The sequence below is a fragment of the Hordeum vulgare genome, chromosome 3H (assembly GCF_904849725.1).
Source record: "Hordeum vulgare subsp. vulgare chromosome 3H, MorexV3_pseudomolecules_assembly, whole genome shotgun sequence".
Taxonomy (NCBI): domain Eukaryota; kingdom Viridiplantae; phylum Streptophyta; class Magnoliopsida; order Poales; family Poaceae; genus Hordeum; species Hordeum vulgare.
Window position 1 is genome coordinate 342,963,535 of NC_058520.1, and position 17,004 is coordinate 342,980,538.

Here is a 17,004-nt window from a genome sequence, read left to right on the forward strand (position 1 = left end):
ATTTAAATGAGGAAGGCCTAGCAAGTTGGGCTGAATATGAGGCCCATTGGCATATTCAACTGAAGGTGCAAAGTTGTGTGAGAGAGCCATAGCCAGAGTAATGTTGCTATTAGCATCTTCTACAGGCAACTGATCTTCAGGTAGAGGAGCTATCAGTCCATCCAACTCAATAAATTCCCATGATGTAATGCCATATCATGTAGTGGGGAATGTGGCATGGCCCAGTGCCCCCAACCAGGCATATCCTCCTGATCTTCATCTATGTCCATATCATGATTCAGAGGTTGATCTAACTAGAGATCCAACACATGGTGTTCCAAGTTTAAATCAGGAATATTACGTATGTCATCATGCTCATGATGCTGTAGTGGCCCAATAAAGTGGTTGTGCTGGTTAGGGTGAATTTTTTTGTGTAGTAGCACTGGGTGAGGATTGCCAAAGGGGTCCATTGGGTTCTCATTAGGTGCTTATGCTTCCGGTAATCTCGTTTGCAGGATCACCACTAGCACAGTCTCAGAGTTAGTCTGAAAGTCATTTGCTTCCCCAATAACCACACTGGTAGGAATATCTCAAAGTGATTCCACTGTGACTTTCACCAAATGATTTGCTTTGGTGCTCTTGAATCTATCCCATTGCATAAGCGTGCCAAAACTCCTCACTACATTGCTAAGCTCATGCATGCATATCCTATCAAAAGGAAAACCCCATAGGAGCAACCAAACTTCCCTGTCTAGAATAAACCTCCTCCAGTTTAGACCCTCATTCTGTTTTTGGAAAACCAATGAACATCCGTGAGAGGATGTGGACCTTGTTGAATATATTAATCTATATCAAATACACTACTGAGTTTCCCATATGCTTGACAGGACAAACATGGAATAATCTTAGAAAAACCCTTGTGCTTGGTTTCAGTCAGGAACTGAGTGATTACATCATGGATGTTGACGAAGGGTACCGGGAGGTTGGGAATCGGGACAATGGTGACTATCACACATTCTTCATGCACACAAGAGACCGCACCCTCGGCGACCTGAACCCTAGTCGGACGCCCCATCACCTTGATGGGTTGATGCCCCTATGAAATGAAAGGTGTTGTGTCCAATGAGAAGGACGCCATGACAGTCGATGGCAAGGAATTTGTCGCCGCAACGGTGGTGTGGTTTTGCAAGGTTCGAGCAGGGCGGGTGCAAGGAGTGGTGTAGAAGGCATAGAGTCAGCGTGAAGGTGTCTACCTACCGAATTAGGTGGAAAACGAAGTGGCAAGGCGACATCAAAAAAGGAAAGACGCATGAACATGGCACTAGTAGGAGAAATGCTAGTAGTAGCGCTGGTTTTTCCCTTACCAGTAGCGCTTGTGTCAGCGCTACTGCAATCGCGCTACATCTAATCTATTAGCAGTAGCGCTGAAAATAAAAGCACTACTGGTATACACATTAGCAGTAGCGCTGGAATAAATAAAGCGCTACAGCTAATATTGCAGCGCTACTTCTAATATTCCTGCTTTTAATATTTAATTCGCGTCGTATTTATGCCTCCTACGTATTTGTGCATGCTCTTTACAATGGTTTCATCATATCATAATAAACATGCATAATTTGCATCACATCATACACATAAAGTAGTCTCTTCATTTATACCATCATCATCATCATTATCCAACACAAATATCATCAAATCTCAAAAATAGTGATACATACGAGTCATGGCACACCCACAAGTTTCATCATCCCTATTTAAACCATCATGTAGAAGAGAAGGACGATCAACATGAGCAAGGGCGTGACTATGTAGTACCTCTTGAGGCACCGGTTTCGCTCCGTCTCTTGCCGTAGCATCATGCACCTCAACTAACTCATTTCCGCTTTGGCTTTGCTATCGAACCCTCTATAGCTAGCCCCCAGGTACCTGTCCACCTGGGCCTGAGCGTCTGGCCAGTGGTCGTACACTCATGGAACCCTTCCAATGAATACGACGTAGCAGCCCTTTGCCATCTCCGATCTATGTACCTGCATCGTAAGTTGATTAATTCAACGATATATAATATGCAACATAATGTACTTGAGAAACACAAGCAGTAAACATATATACATAACGAAGTTCCTCACACACAAACTAATTAACTAGAGCAATGTAGGGTAGTTCATATAAAGACCAGTAGCATTAATTATAATTGAACACACACATTGTCATCGTCAATCACTATTCCTCATCGAAGTTCCAATCTTCATATTCAGGGATGAAGCACCCAAGCTTCTTGAAAGGATTCATGTCCAAACCCTAAGTGACTAGCACATCTCGGACAGTCTCCCGCCTCATTAGCCCATAGTAGAACTTCCCTCCTTGTTCGACGACCTACTTCATCATCACGTGGGCAAGTTCACACTAGATGTGATAAAACTCAGCTCGATGTGATCCCTCGATTTAATCGTATGCTAATCAAACACGCAAATGCGTATGATCAAACTCAAGGACTCACAGGAAGATATCACGACACAACTCTAGACACAAATAAAACAATATCAGCTTCATATTACATGCCAGGGGCCTCGAGGGCTAGAATACGGAAGATCGATAAACACACAAGTCAGCGGAAGCAACAATATCTGAGTACAGACATAAAACATGGGGTGCCTTAGAGAAGGCTAGCACAAAAGATACAACAATCGAACGAGGCGAGGCCTCCTGCCTGGGAACCTCCTATCTACTCCTGGTCCTCAGCGGCCTCCACGTAGTAGTAGGCACCGTCGGGGTAGCAGTCGTCGGCGACGGGCTCCTCCATCTCCTAGGCTCCATCATCTGGTCGCAGCAACGGATCAAGGGGGCAAAGGGGGAACAAAGCAATGGTGAATACTCATCCATAGTACTCGCAAGTCTTAAATCAGAACTATGCTAAGTATGCATCAGTATCAAAGAAGGGGCGGTTATATGTGGACTGACTGCAGCAATGCGAGAAAAGAGAGAGAAGGCCGAGTCCTATCGAAGACTAGCATCTTCAGGGTCTTTGTGATAGCCCGATGCCGACGTTCCAGAAGATTCCCCTCTCTTTCCGTTTTCGTCATGTGTCTATTTTTCCTTTGTCGCATCATCATCGCATCATGCGCATCATCTGCATTGCATCGGCATCTCGTTGCCGCCAGTTTTCAAAAGTTGCATCCGTTGTTAGTTGCCGGTTCTCGTTGTTGTTCGTTATCAGCCCGTTCACACACGCACGCGCCCGCGGCATCGACGAAACCCTGTTTTAAAAGTGTGTTTAAAACTTTCTCTGATTGGGTCGATATTTGACGTGCGGTCTTATTTTAATGTAGCTAGGCCGCCTATCAAGTTTTGTCGCAATCGGAGTCCGTCTGGTACCCGAACGGTCGACCGTAGCGGCACCGTATTCGGTCAATTTTCGGACGATTCGGTATTTTAAATTGTGTCGCCGGGTTGCCCGTTTTCCCTCTCATCGCCGCCTAGGCCCTCTACATAGTGCACCGACCTGCGCGCAACCTAGTCCGAAAACCTCCCGAACCGGAATCATGTGATCATGACCGTTGGGTCCAGATCAACCCGGTTTTGCTGCAAACCGTCTCCGGATTGTCATCTGGAATCCCTAACCTAGCTATTTCTGACCGTCCGATTTAATCGGAGGGTCCAGAACCCCTAATCCTAGCTAACCTATTATATATAGATGTTCCCTAGTCTATTTTGGAAAACCCTAAAATCTAGGAGATGTGTCCTCTCGCCGCCGCCACCTTCCTTGTTTTCCTCCTCCCACCAACCAGGCGCCAGATCCCTCATCTCTCCTACCCCGCGCCTCCCTGTGAGTTTCTGCTCGAGCAGGAGGTCGTCCTCTAGGCCATCGCAGTGCCTCCAGGAACATCACCAAGACGTCGGAGCCACGGCCTCCTCTGCTGGTGCCCGTGCTGTAGCGGCAGCATGGCCCGAGCGCAACGCACGTGCCCCGTTCAACCTTCTCTGCCTTCCTCCTTTCTCTTTGTCTCTGCTTCTTAGTTCTTCACGTCTCTTCCTTTTTACAGAGAAGAACCATGGTCACCTTGACCAATAGCTCTGCCCCGAGCGGCGCTCCTCTGCGTCCAAGCTGCAGCTCCACCGCCGATCCGGGTCGCCCCATTCCCTGCTCCTTCTTCCTCCCTCCTCATCATCTTGCTCCCCCTGCTTTCCCTCTGACTCTCTCGCCCCTCGTTCACCCCTCTGCCCTCTCTTCCCTGCAGGTCCGCAGCACCATGGAGGCAATCTCCTCCGGAATGCGCCAGATCCGCTGGGAATGGAGTCCCTTGCCCTGGATCTGGCCATCCCAGCGTGCGCAGACCTCATCCTCGGCGTCGGGCTGGCAAGTGGTCGCTGCTCCCGTGGCATGGCCGCAGGCCTCTGTTTCCTTGCAAGCTCTGTAACTGAATCCTTATCGTGTTTCCTAGATCCATTCTGGTTCAAACAGCATAATTAGGGTCATCACTCTACTTTTCTAACAAGAGCCACGTAGCCCAGTGGTTGTGTGCGCTGGATCGATCCAGAGGCTCTTGGGATCGAATCCCAGCTTTGCCCCATTATTTGTTTCCCTTGTTATTATTTTTTTTGCAGCACTAGGGTTTGAGAGAAAGCATCGATTTTCAAACACACGTACCTTTTAGACCGTGCACCGAATCAAGACAAGTTATATATGAAACTTGACTAGAATTTCGCGTAGAATCCGATTTTACAACTTGCTTAATTGTTTGATGTAGTTTAGCGTGCCAAATGCAGAGATTAACGTGCTGTCCTATTATGTTTGCATCCCGTATTTATTTTTCGCGCGTGTCCGGTTTGCCCGAATGTCGTAGGTTAAATGTTCATGTTTTAGGAACCCTCTTGCCATGTACTTTAGAGTAGACGTTGGTATTTTTGCGTGTAGGGTTTGCCGGTAGTTTATTTTTCCGTGTATAGGTTATTATCTTGCATTTATGTGTGGTAATATTTTTCTGTGTATTTAGTTTTAGCTTTTTAGCAAGTTAGTTCGCGAGATATTTTGCTATGTCGCCCTCTTGTCTATTTCGTAGGATTTCTTCCGTGCTTCGTTTGACGGAGTTGTCAACTAGAGAGTTGATCTTTGATGTTTAGTGTAGCCCCTTGTATTTTTGTTTGCAATAGAAATGCATGTTTAGGTGTGGTTTGCTTGCTCTCAAGTTGCTAGAAATAGTGCTGATTTGGAGGTGCTGAAATATTTCTAAGTCTGGATTCTGTTATATTTTGTTGTTGTCTTGTCTTGCTTCTATCTTTTGATCTGTAGCTCTTTTGAGGTTGGTGCAATGGAGTTATTTGTAGACTTTATGTTTCTCCAGGTTCCTGTGAATTTTCATGCCATTTGAAGTCCTGTAGCTTATGGTTTTTCTGCTGTCAATATGCCTTCAGATCGAAAACTACAGTTTCATGAAGTGTAATTTTCACTAAGTCTGAATCTGTGTGTGAGAAGTCATTTTGTGACTTCTTTTCCTAGTGATGCATGATGCCATGCCAGTTGTTGTTAGTTTTTTGTTGTAGTGCTTCTTGCCCTCTATCGTCTCATGCCTTGGTTGAGTATATTGGAGTTGTGTAGCTCGTAGTTGTGGGGTGTAGGAAATGCTATGTGGTTGTTTTGGGCAGATTATAGTGATATCTTGTTTTGCTCGTAGTTTTTGATCCATAGCTCCGATTTGATCGTGGCCTACATGAAATTTTCTTAGAATATCATGTAGTTTCATTTTCTATAGCTGGTTGTATGTTTTGAAGTGCTCGTGACCGTCGTTGCACACATATTGCATTCATGCCATCATATCTTGCGGTGCTTGTATCTTTTGAACTGTAGCTCCGTTGAAGATGTTTTTATGTGTAGATTGCTTGAAATGACGCGTAGAATCACGTGAACCTATTTGTTTTGGTGTTTAACAACTAATTAAATGTGTTAGTTCAGATCTGGACAGAATTGTAAATTAACATGTGAGGTCGTCTCGGAGATGCTATATGTCATTTCCGACCTCATTTAAAATGCCTACATAGGTAGTTTAATTACGCTTCACCTCTTGCCATGTTTAATCACATTTAATATTGCCGAGTACCTAATCGGGATAGAACTAAATAAATAAACGTGGAGCTTCGTCAATATGCAATTCGTTGCATATTGAACTTCACTTAATGTGTAGTGTTTGATTGTGTGATTTGTCATGCCGTGACTTGCATGTATTCAGCTGCTCAAGCATCATTTGTGTTGTGCACCGTGTGGTGAATTCCGCGTGTTGATTTGTGTTTCCGGTTTGCATCAACTCGATAGAGTTCCGCAGCGTGCCGGATTGTGAGGACACGTTCGACTACGTCGGTTCGTTTGCTTCACGGGGCATTCTTCTTCCTAGCGGGATCTCAGGCAAGATGACCATTTCCCCAGATACCATTACTATCATTTCCATGCTAGTTTTACCATTTCTACCGTTTACGTCTCGTTGCCTACCACATGTTATATATGAGCCTCTCAACAATGCCATGAAACCTTCAACCTGTTCAACCTAGCAAACCACTGATTGGCTATGTTACTGCTTGCTTAACCATGTTGTTAGCGTTGCTAGTTGCAGGTGCAGTTGCTTCCATGTGATAACATGGGTTCCTTGTTATATCACCATATTAAATGCTATTTAATTTAATGCACCTATATACTTGGTAAAAGGTGGAAGGCTCGGCCTTTCTAGCCTGGTGTTTTGTTCCACCTTTGCCCCCTTAGTTTCGGCTACCGGTGTTATGTTCCATAGTTGAGCGCTCCTAACACGATCGGGGTTGTTATGGGGACCCCCTTGATAATTTGTTTTATATTAAAGCTGGTCTGGCAAGGCCCAACTTTGGTACTATATTTTCTTAATCACCTAATAAAATTGCATAGGGACTTTACGGACCCCGAGGATAATTTAATCAACCCCCGGGCCAGTGCTGCTCATGAGTGTTGGTCCAAACTGGCAGACTACGGGGCCACCACGGGGCAACCCGAGGTTTGGTTCTCCTAGTGTGACCCATCCGTCGTGTCCTGAGAACGAGATACGCGGCTCCTATCGGGATGATCGACACGTCGGGCGGCCTTTCTGGATTAGTTTTACCTTTGACGAAATATCTTGTGCATCGACATTCCAGTGATGCTTTGGGTAATCTTAGAGTTGAGGTTTTTCCATTAAGGAATCCGACGAGATCGCGAGTGTCGTGATCGAGGATTTCTATGCGGCTTGTGGTAATTTGTGATGGACTAGTTGGAGCACCCCTGCAGGGTTAAATCTTTTCAGAAAGCCGTGCCCATGGTTATGTGGCAACGTGGAAGCTTTGTTTAACAATGGTTCTAGATAACTTGAAGTTAACTTAATTAAAATATGCCAACTGTGTGCATAACCGTGACTGTCTCCGATCGAGGACACGGTGGGGTTATGTCTGACGTAGGTAGGTGTTCAGGATCATTCATTTGATCAACCGTAGTTCACGTCCGCTATGTGTAGATCTTCCCCCTCTTTATTTCTTGTAATCGTAAGTTAGCCACCATATATATATGCTTAGCCGCTGCTACAACCTCACCACTTAACCATACCTCACCCATTAAGCTTTGCTAGTCTTGATACCTTTGGAAATGAGATTGTTGAGTCCCGTGTGGCTCACAGATTACTACAACACCAGTTGCAGGTACAGCTAAAGGTTACTCGACGCGAGCGCGTTGATTGTTCTTTTGGAGTTGCTTCTTCGTCTCCTTCTTCATCGATCTAGGATGGGTTCCAGGCCGGCAGCCTGGGATAGCAAGGATGAACGTCGTTCTTCTTTTCTCGTTTGTTTTCGTCCGTAGTCGGACCCTGCTCTTACTCTTGATGATTATGTAATATAATGATGTGACTCTGATGTAGCTTGTGGCGAGTGTAAGCCAATTCTCTCTCTATATATATATATATCTTCTGTTCAGTACATGTACTTGTAACGATATCCATTCTTAGGACACGTAGATATGCGCTTCTATCCCTCACGAGGCCTTCGTGCCAAATTGACGATAGGGTCGCATCTTGGGCGTGACAAGTTCGTATCAGAGCAGTACCAACCTAGGAGCCCCCTTGATTGATCGAACTTGGCCGAGTCGAGTCTAGTGAAAAACTTCTTTGAGTCTAGTTATATATCGGAGACTAGGATTATTTCTTGTCCTCTTCTATGCTCTGGTGAGGAATCTTGACGTAATAATTTAATTCTACTCCTCTTCTCACTCAAAAAAATTTAGCATCATGCGGATATTCTTGGAATCTATATGATGCCGATGTGACGGAGTTCTGTCTTGGTGCCTCCAATCTGACTTGATTTTCTTCCCGGGAGTTGAGCTCCACGGGATTCTTGAGCACATTGTTATCATTCAGATTTCTTAGTATCTTAGAACGAAGGATGTTCGTAATTGCTTCAATACTAGTAGTGGCGAGATAACCCCGATGCCCCCACTACTCGTGCAGATTGTTCGGGAGTACTGCCATACTTTGTGTCGTTGTGATCACGAGGGTCTGTTGTAGATGAAGGTCCGAGATTCTGATTGTGTGTTGACGGATGTGATACCGGTGACGGGTTAGTATAGCAGTTGTGTGATATTACTCCTTGTATCCGTGTACCAGATTGCATGACCAGATATTTCGGGCATTCATAGGTGGGAATTCAAGTAGTTGCTTATAGGACAATCTTCCAACAAATGCATGATGTTAGGTTGGGGTTCGACATCTAGTGGATTCGTTTGTTGACGGTCGACTTACAGCGGTTCTCATTGTGTCTTAAAGAGTCCTTGTAGCTTGCTACGACTCGGGGACGCTTCGTATGTCGGGTGCACTGCCTTGCACTTGATGTCTACTGTAAGGATCGAGCCCGTGCGATCCTGTCCACGAAAATAACGGAGGAAATCTCTCTCATGAGTTTGTTCTGGCTAATTGTAAGCCTCATCCCTTTGTTTCTGCTGAATATGGTAATTCAAGTTGCTTCAATGTCAAGTGGTGATTTCAGATCTTTCCTAAGAGGTGTTCCCATATTTTTATGTGAATGCAAATTCTTTGCTCAATCAATCGTCTTATCAATTCTTGTCAACCGGAGTCGTCATGTTAATTCTTTTCCAACCGGTGTGCTTCTCTGCAACTGAATTCAATCTTCTCCAGTTTTTGCAAGATCATTCTCTCATTTTTTTCAGGAGTTCATCTCATCTGTCCCAAGTTGTCTTTAATTTTCCCCGCCCTCCCACCCTTTTCTTCAGTGATTCAATTTTCATCCAAGAGTTTTCTTTTCATTGTGCTTCCGCTGTCTGTTCTTGTCTCTCTTACCCGGTGATTCATTGAAGATTCTCAAGAGATTCCTGTCATATTTGTTCATTCTTGGCATCCGTACCGGTGAATTTAATTCAGTTGTCCGTGTTCATCATAACCTATTCATTCTTGTAATTCTTTCCTGTGTTGGAGATTCTTAACAACCTATCTTGTTTATTCTTTCCTCTCTCCTTTCTATCCGAAGTGTTGAAGATATCCCAGAGATCTTGTTTTCAATTCTTTTATTTATTTCGAGGTGCTAACCTCATCTAGTTCTCTTTTTACCGGTGCAATATCTCTCTTCTAAGCAATCTTTTCTAACGGTGGTTTCTTTGAGTGGGCCCATAACCCACATGTTCTTTTCCATGATCTTACCTGCCTCTTTTAATACTTTCCGGAGATGTCTAAATCTTTTCAACTATGACATAAGTATGAATTTCATCAGTCATATTCTTTCTCCAAGTTCTATGTGAGTTAATTCTAATATTTGGCTCAACCTTGCATTCTTTATTATTCTGGAGTGTCTCAGTATTCTTGGTGTTGTTTCTCGTCATCATTCTCAGCTCGCAAATTCGAAGGACTATTTCTCTCAAATCTTGGTCCATTCTCTTGGAGATACGTCATTTCAGATTTGTCCTATCATCTTATTTGTTCCAATCATGTGAATCCATTTCTCGCTATCCGGTGCTTTTCTGAGTTGTTTTCATTCTCGTTCCTCCGAAGGCCATCATTTTAGAAGACTTCTTTGTTCTTAGCTTTCAGCTTTCATCCTCAATTCTTCTCAATTGTTGTCTCTTCGTTCGTCTCTCGATTATCCGGTGCCTTGTTCAAGTTTTATCTCAGGTGGCTAATGATCTCTTCATTCTCATGCATCTCCATTAATTCATGGTGTTCCCATTCAATTGGGAATTCTTACCGATGCTTCCTTCAATTATGCTTCAAGTGGTGCTACCTATCTCTCTCTCTTCAAGTTTCTTTCAAGAATAATAGGGGGTATGTTAAATCCGTTGCTTGTCATCAATTTAATTTGATGAAGGATGAGCATAACATAATTCTTATTCTTGTTCTTCCTTCTTCCAAGAGATTTCAATTCTTCTTCCGGAGTGGCTCATGATATCAATTCGTTTCTCTTGTGCTTATCTTTCTTTTCCGGAGTGCCAAGTTCTTTTTAGTATCTCTTTGTGAGGCTTCATCTAAATCTTGGCAAGGTCATAATCTTATTCTTTTCCACCTTCACATCGTTGCATCGTTCATTTGCATACGGAGGTCCTTCACGGTGGTTCATCAAGGTTTCAATCCATTCTCAAGTGTTCTTCAAGATTCTTGTTGGAGAACCTCAAGTATCCTTTCTCTTACATTTATATGTGCAATTGTACTTCCTTTATCATTTGAGGTGGTATTTTAGCATTCTTGTTAGTGTAGGAGTCTCGAAGAGTTTTCCTTTCAAGAATGAGCTATTTAAACCCACCAATTCTAGGATCATGAGATATTTTCAACCCATGATTTATCCATTGAGCTATCTTGGTTTGGATTTCACCTAAGCTTTTCCTTTGGATTGTTGCTATCATGATGCTTGTCATTAATTCAACTTCTCAATGCATCGTCTTGGTGTAAGAGATTGTTCATATCTTGTTTCTCCCAATCAATCCTTGTTTCTGTTAGTGGTTGGTTGTCACTTCATTAGTTTGAAAAGGTTTCCATAAGCCCACTACTGTCTTGTTCTTTTCGTTGTTGTTTTTCCAAAAACTCCGTTCAATTCTTTTTGCAAGGATGTTTGCCAAGTTCATTGGAGTTAGTAGTTGTCATTCTCTCTTCATTCTCTTCTTCCGTATGAGCTAGTTCATATTCTCTTGTTCTGGAGGCATTGTGATGTTGCTCTTTTGGGTCTATTATGTTGTTCTATCAAGATCATGGTGTCCCTTGTTCTATTTAGTTGTTTGTTATGTATATTGTCTATTTCTTCCATCTTATCGAAATTTTTGTCCCTTATTCCTACCGACGTGCTTCCGATATCTTCCGTGAATTCTTGCTTCTTTCTCATATCATTCCTCATCGCCTTGCAACTTTCAAGGATCATTGGTTTCACTCGTTCGTCAAAGAAGCGACTAAGTTTTTACCACTTGTTCTTTCTCATCCTCTCCCCCTTTCGTTCTTGGATCTCGGGGCGAGATCCTCTTGTAGTGTAGGAGAGTTGTGACAGCCCGATGCCGATGTTCCAGAAGATTCCCCTCTCTTTCCGTTTTCGTCGTGTGTCTATTTTTCTTTTGTCGCATCATCATCGCATCATGCGCATCATCTGCATTGCATCGGCATCTCGTTGCCGCCAGTTTTCAGAAGTTGCATCTGTTGTTAGTTGTCGGTTCTTGTCGTTGTTCGTTCTGAGCCCGTTCATACACGCACGCGCCCGCGGCATCGACGAAACCCTGTTTTAAAAGTGTGTTTAAAACTTTCTCTGGTTGGGTCGAGATTTGACGTGTGGTCTTATTTTAATAAAGCTAGGCCGCCTGTCAAGTTTCGTCGCAATAGGAGTCCGTCTGGTACCCGAACGGTCGACCGTAGCGGCACTGTATTCGGTCAATTTTCGGACGATTCGGTATTTTAAATTGTGTCGCTGGGTTGCCCGTTTTCCCTCTCATCTCCGCCTAGGCCCTCTGCACAGTGCACCAACCTGCGCGTAGCCTAGTCCGAAAACCTCCCGAAACCGGAATCATGTCATCATGATCGTTGGGTCCAGATCAACCCGGTTTTGCTGCATACCGTCTCCGGATTGTCAACTGGACTCCCTAACCTAGCTATTTCTGACCGTCCGATTTAATCAGAGGGTCCAAAACCCCTAATACTAGCTAACCTATTATATATAGACGTTCCCTAGTCTATTTTGGAAAACCCTAAAATCTAGGAGATGTGTCCCGTCGCCGCCGCCACCTTCCTTGTTTTCCTCCTCCCACCAACCAAGCGCCAGATCCCTCATCTCTCCTGCCCGCGCCTCCCTGTGTGTTTCTGCTCGAGCAGGAGGTCATCCTCCAGGCCATCGCAGGGCCTCCAGGAACATCACCAGGACATCGAAGCCGCGGCCTCCTATGCTGGTGCCCGTGTTGTAGCGGCAGCACGGCCCGTGTGCAACGCACATGACCCGTTCAACCTTCTCTGCCTTCCTCCTTTCTCTTTGTCTCTTCTTATCAGTTCTTCGCGTCTCTTCCGTTTTACAAAGAAGAACCATGGTCGCCTTGACCAATAGCTCTGCCCCGAGCGGCGCTCCTCTGCGTCCGAGCTGCAGCTCCATCGCCGATCCGGGTCGCCCCATTCCCTTCTCCTTCTTCCTCCCTCCTCATCATCTTGCTCCCCCTGCTTTCCCTCTGACTCTCTCGCCCCTCGTTCACCCCTCTGCCCTCTCTTCCCTGCAGGTCCGCAGCACCATGGAGGCAATCTCCTCCGGAATGCGCCAGATCCGCTGGGAATGGAGTCCCTTGCCCTGGATCTGGCCATCCCAGCGTGCGCAGACCTCATCCTCGGCGTCGGGCTGGCAAGTGGTCGTTGCTCCCGTGCCATGGCCGCAGGCCTCTGTTTCCTTGCAAGCTCTGTAACTGAATCCTTATCGTGTTTCCTAGATCCATTCTGGTTCAAACAGCATAATTAGGGTCATCACTCTACTTTTCTAACAAGAGCCCCGTAGCCCAGTGGTTGTCTGCGCTGGATCGATCCAAGGGCTCCTCGGATCGAATCCCAGCTTTGCCCTATTATTTGTTTCCCTTGTTATTTTTTTGCTCCACTAGGATTTCAGAGAAAGCATCTATTTTCAAACACCTGTACCTTTTAGACCGTGCACCGAATCGAGACAAGTTATATATGAAACTTGACTAGAATTTCGCATAGAATCCGATTTTACAACTTGCATAATTGTTTGACGTAGTTTAGCGTGCCAAATGCAAAGATTAACGTGCTGTCCTATTATGTTTGCGTCCCGTATTTATTTTTCGCGCGTGTCCGGTTTGCCCGAATGTCGTAGGTTAAATGTTCATGTTTTAGGAACCCTCTTGCCATGTATTTTAGAGTAGACGTTGGTATTTTTGCGTGTAGGGTTTGCTGCTAGTTTATTTTTCCGTGTATAGGTTATTATCTCGCATTTATGTGTGGTAATATTTTTGTGTTGCAACCCCACATGTTTTATAAATTTTCGGGGTAGAAAAATCCCGTATAGGTTATTATCTCGCATTTATGTGTGGTAATATTTTTGTGTTGCAACCCCACATGTTTTATAAATTTTTGGGGTAGAAAAATCCATGGGATTTTTCTGTGTATTTTGTTTTAGCTTTTGAGGAAGTTAGTTTGCGAGATATTTTGCTATATTGCCCTCTTGTCTATTTCGTATGATTTATTCCGTGCTTCGTTTGATGGAGTTGTCAACTAGAGAGTTGATCTTTGATGTTTAGTCTAGCCCCTTGTATTTTTGTTTGCAATAGAAATGCATGTTTAGGTATGGTTTGCTTGCTCTCAAGTTGCTAGAAATAGTGCTGATTTGGAGGTGCTGAAATATTTCTAAGTCTGGAATCTGTTATATTTTGTTGTTGTCTTGTCTTGCTTCTATCTTTTGATCTGTAGCTCTTTTGAGGTTGGTGAAATGGAGTTAGTTGTAGACTTTATGTTTCTCTAGATTTTTGTGAATTTTCATGACATTAGAATTCATGTAGCTTATGGTTTTTCTGCTGTCAATATGCCTTCAGATCGAAAACTGCACTTTCATGAAGTGTAATTTTCACTAAGTCTGAATCTGTGTGTGAGAAGCCATTTTGTGACTTCTTTTCCTAGTGATCCATGATGCCATGCCAGTTGTTGTTAGTTGTTTGTTGTAGTTCTTCTTGCCCTCTATCGTCTCATGCCTCAGTTGAGTATATTGGAGTTGTATAGCTCGTAGTTGTGGGGTGTAGAAAATGCTATGTGGCTGTTTTGGGCAGATTGTAGTGATATCTTGTTTTGCTCGTAGTTTTTGATCCATAGCTCCGATTTGATCGTTTCCTACATGAAATTTGCTTAGAATCTATTTTAGTTTCATTTTCTCTCGCTGGTTGTATTTTTTGAAGTGCTCGTGACCGTCGTTGCACACATATTGCATTCATGCCATCATATCTTGCGGTGCTTGTATATTTTGAACCGTAGCTCCGTTGGAGATGTTCTTTATGTGTAGATTGCTTGAAATGACGTGTAGAATCACGTGAACCTATTTGTTTTGCTGTTTAACAACTAATTAAATGTGTTAGTTCAGATCTGGACATAATTGTAAATTAACATGTGAGGTCGTCTCGGAGATGCTATATGTCATTTCCGACCTCATTTAAAATGCCTAGATAGGTAGTTTAATTACGCTTCACCTCTTGCCATGTTTAATCACATTTAATATTGTCGTGTACCTAATCGGGATAGAACTAAATAAATAAACGTGGAGCTTTGTCAATATGCAATTCGTTGCATATTGAACATGACTTAATGTGTAGTGTTTGATTGTGTGATTTGTCATGCCGTGACTTGCATGTATTTAGCTGCTCATGCATCATTTGTGCTGTGCACCGTCTGGTGAATTCCGTGTGTTGATTTGTGTTTCCGGTTTGCTTCGTCTCGATAGAGTTCCGCAGCGTGCCGGATTGTGAGGACCCGTTCGACTACGTCGGTTCGTCTGCTTCACGGAGGCAGTCTTCTTCCAAGCGGGATCTCAGGCAAGATGACCATTTCCCCAGATACCATTACTATCATTGCCATGCTAGTTTTACCGTTTCTACCGATTACATCTTGTTGCCTACCACATGTTATATATGGGCCTCTCAACAATGCCATGAAACCTTCAACCTGTTCAACCTAGCAATCCACTGATTGGCTATGTTACTGCTTGCTTAACCATGTTGTTAGCCTTGCTAGTTGCAGGTGCAGTTGCTTCCATGTGATAACATGGGTTCCTTGTTATATCACCATATTCAATGCTATTTAAATTAATGCACCTATATACTTGGTAAAAGGTGGAAGGCTCGGCCTTTCTAGCCTGGTGTTTTGTTCCACCTTTGCCCCCTTAGTTTCGGCTACCGGTGTTATATTCCATAGTTGAGCGCTCCTAACATGATCGGGGTTGTTATGGGGACCCCCTTGATAATTTGTTTTAGATTAAAGCTGGTTTGGCAAAGCCCAACTTTGGTACTATATTTGCCTAATCACCTAATAAAATTGCATAGGGACTTTCCGGACCCCGAGGATAATTTAATCAACCCCCGGGCCAGTGCTCCTCATGAGTGTTGGTCCAAACTGGCAGACTACAGGGCCACCGCGGGGCAACCCGAGGTTTGGTTCTCCTAGTGTGACCCATCCGTCGTGTCCTGAGAACGAGATACGCGGCTCCTATCAGGATCGTCGACACGTCGGGCGGCCTTGCTGGATTAGTTTTACCTTTGACGAAATATCTTGTGCATCGGGATTTCGGTGATGCTTTGGGTAATCTCAGAGTTGAGGTTTTTCACTAAGGAATTCGACGAGATCGCGAGTGTCGTGATCGAGGATTTCTATGCGGCTTGTGGTAATTTGTGATGGACTAGTTGGAGCACCCCTGCAGGGTTAAATATTTTCGGAAAGCCATGCCCTCGGTTATGTGGCAACGTGTTAGCTTTGTTTAACACTGGTTCTAGATAACTTGAAGTTAACTTAACTAAAATATGCCAAATGTGTGCGTAACCGTGACTGTCTCTTTCGTGAGTTCCTTCTCCAATCGAGGACATGGTGGGTTTACGTCTGACGTAGGTTGGTGTTCAAGATCATTCATTTGATCAACCGTAGTTCACGTCCGCTATGCGTAGATCTTCCCCCTCTTTATTTCTTGTACTCGTAAGTTAGCCACCATATATATATGCTTAGCCGCTGATGCATCCTCACCACTTAATCATGCCTCACCCATTAAGCTTTGCTAGTCTTGATACCTTTGGAAATGAGATTGTTGAGTCCCCTATGGCTCATAGATTACTACAACACCAGTTTCAGGTACAGGTAAAAGTTACTCGACACGAGCGCATTGATTGTTCATTTGGAGTTGCTTCTTCTTCTCCTTCTTCATCGATCTAGGATGGGTTCCAGGCCGGCAGCCTGGGATAGCAAGGATGAACGTCATTCTTCTTTTCTCGTTTGTTTTCGTCCGTAGTCGGACCCTGCTCTTACTCTTGATGAGTATTTAATATACTGATGTGACTCTGATGTAGCTTGTGTCGAGTGTAAGCCAATACTATATATATATATCTCTTCTGTTCAGTACATGTACTTGTAACAATATCCATTCTTTTGACATGACGAGATGCGCTTCTATCCCTGACGAGGCCTTCGTGCCAAACTGAGGATAGGGTCGCATCTTGGGCGTGACAGTCTTGCAGCAATAGACGAGACTAGAACATGTGTAACACAATTAATAGTCACATTGTTGCAGCAATATTAAAATGAGGTCACGCCCATAAATCCTCCCTCGACTCCCTGCGAGGAAGCAATCACGGGGCAACTAAATCCAGTTAAGTAACAGTTGTAGTTGTATAAGATCAGGACACAACTCCAAGTCGTCCTGTAACTGTGGACACGGCTATTCGAATAGATAAGTTCTTCCCTGCAGGGGTGCACACCATATTCCCTACGCGCTCGATAACACTCTGGCCGGACACACTTTTCTGGGTCCTGCCCGGCCTCGGAATATCGACACGTCGCA